Below are 8,013 nucleotides of genomic sequence, written 5' to 3' on the forward strand. Positions count from 1 at the left end.
TGCACTGCTATTTTTCCAGTTGCTTTACTTTAATGTACTACTTTATATGCCTTCTGCTGTACTTAAAAGTAACGTTTTGTAGTTTCTCATTTCTCAATATCTTTTCTTGTTGTGTTTTTAATGTTATTTACTGCTATATATATATATATATATATATATATATATATATATATATATATATATATATATATATATATATATATATATATATATATAACATACTTTTCAACCGAGAATACACTTGCATATTTTTTCTACGTGTTTGCCAATATTGCTGACGTTATTGTTGCGCTCCTAACCGTGCGTGATCACGTGAAACTTTGACCTTTTGTGAGGTAAAGGGCGTTTTTGTTATGTTTGTTGCATACCATTGAATATTAGAAAGTAATAAAACGGTATAATTGAAGATAACAAATTGCACGAAAACATACTTAAAACTCATAAAACAATATATATTTTTTCTAATTCTTAATATACAAACACATTTGAATCATTATTATTGCACAATAAACAACATTGCAAATATATATGATTTTCAGAAGCTGTTTTTGCTATTCTCACCAGTTTGAAAGTAAATGCTACAAATCTGTGCCAGTGTTTATATAATACAACACACACATACATGTGCCAATGTGATGAAAAAAGTCAGTTCCATGCAATGTGTGGCTATAAAGATTCATTGTGGAAAATACCCTCAGCTGTTCGACGGGAAGGCCAGGGGGGTGGATAACTGGAACTGAGATGTTTAGGAAGAAAGGCTTGTTAGTGTAAAAGTAACTTTTATATGAAAAAAAAAAAAAAATATATATATATATATATATATTCCTCTTATTCTCCTGAATAACATCTCTCTACCTTTTGCAATTAGATTTGAAAAGGTTAGGACAATAGAAGTGTAAAACAGTTCTGGAGAATTAGCCAAATGTCTCTTTAAGTACCCTGAGCACAAAAGGTATGATTGAAAAGCTGATTCAAGTCTGAACTGTGGACAGTGACTATTTTGTGGACTCATGCAGTTTTAACTTTGAAAATGTGTCATTCTTTATGCTTATGGATTTAGTAGGTATAGAAAAATATACAAGTGAAACATTGTCCCATTTTCTCTCTTTTGTAACATGCCCTTTAGTTTAGATTTCTACATGAAGCATATCCTGTTTGTATCTGTGGTGTGGTGCTATTGTGCTCCAAGATCTGGCAAGAGCAGACATGCTGATACAAACCAAAATGATACACTTTTCGGAAATGTGGAGAGTGCTAGTTAGTTTATGATTCTAACATTTTGATTTTCCCCATGTTCTGTCTAAAACATCTTAGTTCTTTTTAGATAAATACACCCATATATTCAAATTAAGGATTGTAAACAGTAAAACACAAAAGCAAGACTTTATTTTATTATTATTATTTAAACATTTCACAGTTTGGGTTGGATTGTTACATTGTATTTGCTGAATGCAAAACACAAACACAATGGCACCATTTAAAGCCGGGGTCTCCAAATTGGTCCTGGTGTACTGCAGAGTTCAGCTTCAGCTTGCCTCAACACACCAGCCTGATGTTTCCAGTATTACTAGTAAGACCTTGCTTAGCTGGTTCAGGTGTGTCTGATTAGAGTTTGAGCTAAATCTGCTGGACACCTGTCCTCCATGACCGAGTTCAGAGACCCTTGATTTAAAGCTTTACATTTCAAATACTGCCCCCTTACATAGGCTTTGTTTAAAACAGTGCCTCTCAAAGAGCCGCTGTCGAAATATCTGTCTATTCTGTATAAATATCTGTCTACCACGCTGCCGAAGAAAATCCAAAAAAATAAAAACAACTTATTTTGATCATGTGCATGTATTAATAGATCGTTCAAAATAGATTTAAAGACGCCTATGTTCACCTACCGACCACGGCTGGCTAGATCCGGTGTGCCTGTACTCTTTATTTGGCGCCCTCTTGAGAAATGACTAAAGCCTACAATGTCGAATCTGAGCTCATGCATATTAATTAAGCCTGACCTTGCTTCAAAACCTTCCAATGGTAAAAGCGAGACCCTGAATATTAATAAGGCAGCGTTGACGTTGCTGCGCAAATTCCCACAGGGAGTTTTGTTTTATTTTATTTATTTTTTTTAATATTTGCTAACACCTTATGACTAATCACTGCAAAAAAAAAAAAAAAAATAGTTAGCCAAATAAAATCCAAACATTATAATTAATAAGTGAACAGTTTATAATAAAGAACAGACACACATTGCAAACACAGAAAATACAACCGAACGAAGTTACTAATAAAATAAGGTATAATGTTCAAGTACAGAAATCTAGTAATTACATTAACTTTCACTCTGTATGATGATGATTAAGCTTTGCAACTAATCCACGAATCAAATACAAGCCGAGCCGTGGGTCCTGTTCTCGATAGACGACAGCCCTGTTGGGAAACACTGCTCTAGCAAACACACTGCGCTCTAGCGGTAAGAGCTTGTAATTACAGCGGCGTGAACAGCGCGCTCTGGCTGTTGCAGAGACAGTTCACGTCGCACTCCAACAAATGTAAATTGTACATTTCTTGTATCTTCTCCGCTACTTTAGTAATTATATGGTTATAGATTTTTTCGGTAGCATCTCAGGTGGTTAGAACCGCTGTTACTATTCCAAGCAGGACTGTATAGAGAATATAGCAGTAAGGTTAGGAAAATACGATTTTAAAATAAAGTCTCTCTCCACTCAACAAGGCTGCATTTATGTGCTCACAAATAAAGCAAAAACACTAATATTGGGAAATAGTATTACAGTTTAAAATAACTGGTTTCTACTGTAACACATTTAAAATATAATTTATTATGCAAAGCTATATTTTCAGCTGTCAATGCTCCAGTCTTCAGTGTCCCTTTAGAAATCAGTGAATAGGCTGATTTGCTGCTCAAGAAACATTTATTATTATCAATGTTGTGTACAGTTGTGTAGTTACTTAATATTTATGCAGAAACCATTCAAATGTTTGGTGTGTGCATGTGTGTGTTTGATAGAGGGGAATAAATTGATCAAAACTGACAGTGAAAACATTTTTAATGTCACAAAAGATTCCATTTCAAACAAATGCACCAATGAATCCTGAAAAACGTTTCCACAAAATATTAAACCGCAAAAACTGCTCTTAATATTGTAAATAATAAGAACCATCATTAATAACTGCAGCTGAGCAAGTCCGAATATTAGAATGATTTCTGAAGGATCATGTGCAAAGACTGGAGTAATGATGATTAAAATTCAGCTTTTTATCACAGGAATAATTTACATTTGAAACGATATTCAAATAGAAAATAGTTATTTCAAATTGTAATAATTTACGATCACAACTTCTTAGGCAAGCATATGAATTTGCAGAAAAGTGAAATGGTATACCTTTTTGTTCTTATTATTTTACTGGATATTACTTAGCCTATATGATAGAAGATATTAGAAGAAAATGTGTGTGTGTGTGTGCAGGTTTATGGTTTATATTGGGACACAAATATGTGTAATGTTGTGTGTAACGTGAACGGCTTAAAGGACAAATTGCTTAAAAACCTAATGTGTATGAAAGTACAGATCGTACATTATATAAACCACATGTGTGTGCGTGTCACGGATCTGCAGTTTGTTGTTGGATGCTTACCTTTGTATTTGCTATATATTAATTTGCTTTGCATATTTGAAAAGTTACTGGCTGGATGTTGGCAGCGTCTTAATTGGAGATTCAAAGACCACTAGTGTCAAACAAGGACAGACATAGTTCTGGAGATATGTAGCCTATTTTTTTTTTTTTTTTTTTTTTTTTTTATAATATATTCCTTTATATTGTAATTAGTCATTTATTCGTGTAGTATTACGTGGCTTTTGAAGACCGCCAAATATCTTTTTAGAGCCTGTCTCGAACAGTGGCTATCAATGCAAGGATATCGTCTTGTTTTGTCTATTAAAATTGTACGAATTGTACTTACGGACTGTTCAAAGATTAAGTTAATTTACGAATGTGTTTACTTGACACTTACCTTATGACGCTTTTGAAAGCCTTTTTTCCCGTCACTGGACTTGTACTATAACTCGCAATGACCACAAGGTGGCGCGCTTACCCTATTTTCTTTATCATATTTGCTGAACGCTATTGCTAAAAAACATCTATATTCTGCAGTTTATTCCGGACAAAAACTAATCAGTGGTTTCAAAATATGTATGGGCATTGACACTGTTATGCATGCATAGACACAATATGACCCGATTCTGTTTATTTATTTATTTATTTTATTTTATTTTATTCATACTAATTCAAAACATGTAGAGACTGGAGAACAGAAACTATTTTGATATTCCATCATGAGCATGGTTTCCTCCACTGAATAAAATAAGGCTCTCACAATTCTGAGTTTATTTGTCACATATTTGTTTATTTCTGTGATTTTATATCAACGCAGTTCTGAGTGAGAGGGAAAAAAGTGTTATATTTCAATTCTTAAGCTCATTTTTTTTCAGTGCCGGACACGTGCTTTCATAGTTTTCAATACGAAAAAAAAAAAAAAAAAAAAAAAATATATATATATATATATATATATACTTTTGGCCAGCTCTAATCACACTAGAGCTGAGCTCTAATCGCGCTGAGATCAGTGTCATAACAGCCATCCCTTTTAAACAGAACTTTAACCACAGGTCTTTTCTTTTCTTTGCTTTGCTTTTCTTTTCTTTTCAGCCTACCAATATCATCATAAAATTGTTATAATCGAATAGTAGGTAATATATATTTTCCCAAAAGAATCTAAATCCAAAGCAGAATCGAAGTGCATTGCAGTACAACCATTACATATAAATTACACAGTGAATCAGGATGCTTTATATTTTATTTACGTTTATTTTATGAATGATTTGATTTCATGCATGTTTTTGCTATTATTTGATTTGATCTATTATTCTATGATAATTCATAAAATACATGGAATAATAGGTGGAGACCGGGGATGATGGTAAAACTGTTTGTTTGAGGGCTGTTCCTGCTAGACCTATCAAACTTTGATACATTGTAACCACATTTGTCTACTAGAAATAAAAACTCATTTGAACTTGTAATACACAATCACAGATTATGTGAGTTTTTGTCAAATACAAAGAGTTCCGTTGTAACAACCTAACAACCCTGCTGTAACACTAGCTGGGGATAGATGTAACAACAAGAGGTAATCTGGTGAAAAAAATATCTACACTTTCCAGCTGATGCAAGAACTTTATTGCAGAACAAAAAATAACAATTTAAACTAACAAAAAATAAATGTTGGAACTTCAAACTCAAGACTAACAAATTGCTGTGTGTGTGTTGTAGTTTGTCAGAACTTTCATTTTAACAATATATCAAATTTGTGTGTGTGTGTGGGGGGGGGGGGGTATTTCCATCGAAACTTTACACTTAAAACTATAACAAATTTCTGTGTGTGTCAGTCTCTCTCTCTCTCTGTGTGTGTAGTATAATACAGTTTGAGTGTGGGTGTATGTGTGTTGGAACTTTAAACTTAACAATATAACACATTTATGTGTGTGTGTGTGTGTGTGTGTGTGTGCATATCTCATAAAGGTTCAGTCAGTCTCACAGTTGTGACAATGGCTGCCCCTGGGGTGCAGGGTTTGACAAGAAACACACTTGTCCCACTTCTTTTGATAGAGTTTCCATGCTGTTGCACACAATGAAATTCTCATCATCAGACGAATCATAACACTCTTGGTCATTGGACTTGGGCTTTTTGCTTGTTTTATTATTTTGTCCCTTCCCAGACACCAGTTTTTTTTTTTTTTGCCCTTTTTCCAGTGTTCCTATAATTTTTAATGAAATGTTACAACTATCACCACCCCAAGCAGCCATAGCTAACTCTTTTAATTCAATTCAGTTCAATTCATCTTTTATTGTCATTGTAAATAGACATACAACGAAAGTATAGACTTTCCAACATATACAGCAAAAGAAAAATATAAATAAGTGATAAATATAAAGTAAAGTGCACAGATGTTATTGTCATTAATGCATGCTCTTGAATATCAAGAATGTGTTGTAGTGTGTTTTTTAATCTCAGAGTTCAGTAGAGTAGCAGCTTTTGGATAAAAGTTTGGATAAAAACTGTTCATGAATCTTGTGGTGCGTGTTTTAATGGACCCATAGCATTTTTTCAGAGGGTGGCAGTTCAAACAGATTTTAGCATGTGGGTTTGAAGTTTTAAAAAAATAGTTTCTAACTTAAAAATCACCTTTTTGGTGATAAAATCACAATCACAATCTTGCTTACAGGGACACCTCTTCTCCTGTTAGTTCAAAATGGAGATGTGAGTGTATGATATGGATGACATCACCATAGTCAAACTGACAGTGTTACAACTAACCCCATGTTACAATACTCCACGGTCTCCCCCTAATAATATTCTTAATAATAAAGACAAATGGAGAGAGAAAAAAAGAACAATTGAAAACAGTTGCTTCCTTCCACTGCCAGGATCAGTCAGGGCTTCAGGGGTATGGATCCGGTGACCCTGCAGGAGGCTTAGGCTTGAAACTCTCCGTACAAAACTGAAAAATCAAACAGATTAAATGAAATGGATAGAGCAGTGATGAGCAGGGTATGTAAAATAGGTAGTTCTGCACAAAACAATGATCTAAACATTTGTGTAGAAATAAGTTGAATCTTAAGAAAAAAAATTTTTTACATTTAAAACTTATTTTAAGACAGCCTATATTGCAAAGGCTATCATGAATTCACTTCAGTGACATTTAGTCTGAAATAATCAGATTGAGTATTACACTTTGAAGTTAAAAATCCCTGAATTGTGTGTCCTAAATGCTGACCACACTCACCAGCATCATGGAATCAAGGTGTTGCGTTTTCCTTTGACCGTGATCAAAACCATTCTGCTGCAAGCACTGAAAGCAGTGGGTGTGGTGTATCAGTGGTCTGGCCACCCGTGAGAAGTCCTAATACCAGCAGACCTGTGGATTGTGTGCCCAATAAACATGGGGCCGCTCAGTCCCAAATCAATCTGCCACCCACTTCCTAAATCAATAAGCGTGCATGAGTGGGAACAGCAACTATGGCAAACAATTTAGTTACACTTTATAGTGGTTAAAAAAAAAAAAAAAACTTTTTTCAGTAGCTATTCCAGCTCATTCAGCAATGTGAAAATTGAAAGAAACATTGAATTGTGCCTTATTGCTTATGTTTTAATGTTTACAATGATGTCTGAATTAGATCAAACCCTTTTGACCCCAGATTATTTTTTTTTTTGATAAAAGTTTATTTGTCGGAGAAAGGAAAATATATATGTTTTACAGGATTTTTCCCCCCTGAGCCAAAATGTTTTATTTTTTATTCAAATTTACATCCATTTTCTGTAAATAAAAGAAAAGAAAGGCAAATACATAATACTGAAAGACAATGTTTTGGTGCCCCGTACCGACTCCGTTTTAATATGATCAAATAACTTTTTCACGTTTTCACAAAGAACTATCAAGCCCACTCGAAGGTTTTCTGGAGCAGTCATGTAGACCAGTGTTAAGAGCATCGCGAAGAGATCTGTGCAGTCACCTGCAGGACAAACGCAAAATTACACCAGAATGAGATTTAATGCCTGTTTAAACAATCAGGGAATTTGTTTTGGTTACAAAATAGGCTTTCATTGCACAGAACAACAGCAAGACACAGTAATAAATAAATAAATAAAAATTAGTTAAAAAAAAAAAACTAATAAAATAGATAAATTATATGTAGCCTATACAATAGCACATCAAACAGACAATTTAAATAGAGAAATATGTATGTAAAATTGTAATGCAGTGGATAAATTGTGACTGTGACATCAGTAGTTTTAGTTTGCCAAGTGATAGCAGTAATGCTAAATACATGTAGAAAAAAATAATTAACAGACAACAAATGGAACAAAATAATAAATAGGCAAATAAATGAAACATATTCAAGGAAGTTATATGATTTTTGTATTAATTAAATTTATAGAGTTTAACG

Source organism: Carassius gibelio, chromosome A1, assembly GCF_023724105.1.
Source record: "Carassius gibelio isolate Cgi1373 ecotype wild population from Czech Republic chromosome A1, carGib1.2-hapl.c, whole genome shotgun sequence".
Classification (NCBI taxonomy): domain Eukaryota; kingdom Metazoa; phylum Chordata; class Actinopteri; order Cypriniformes; family Cyprinidae; genus Carassius; species Carassius gibelio.